We start from the raw sequence: 469 nt of genomic DNA, 5'->3' as shown, positions 1-469 counted from the left end.
GCAGTATCCTTTCGCCTTTTCTTTCAGCTTTATTTTAAAAAACCCTAAATCAACCAGCATAAGTTTTACTAATTGTCAGAGGAGTGGCAATTTGAAGAGAGAGAAAGGGTAGCAGAGTGGTTTATTGGCAAATGTTGCAGAGATTTTCAAAGTTTATTTATTTACTGCATGTATATACCACTTTTCTCATCCCTGAGGGGACTGAAAGCGGTTTCCAATATAATAGTGGCAAAACTCAATACCGTGTATACATGTGAAAAACAAAACATAATTTCTAGATGATAACATATATTATAAATTAAAAATCTTAACCATATTACATATATCAGTATAAAAAACATACATTAAAATCCCATCATTAAAACTTATCAAACAGTTATTTCAAGTGACACAATCTGGGAGCATAAGTCAGGAGCCATTCCAATTGTCATCTGTAATTGTTTATTATTGCACTGAGATATCAATTGTT

This window comes from Anolis sagrei, chromosome 4, assembly GCF_037176765.1.
Source record: "Anolis sagrei isolate rAnoSag1 chromosome 4, rAnoSag1.mat, whole genome shotgun sequence".
NCBI classification, from domain to species: domain Eukaryota; kingdom Metazoa; phylum Chordata; class Lepidosauria; order Squamata; family Dactyloidae; genus Anolis; species Anolis sagrei.
Note: the sequence above shows the minus strand (reverse complement) of the source record.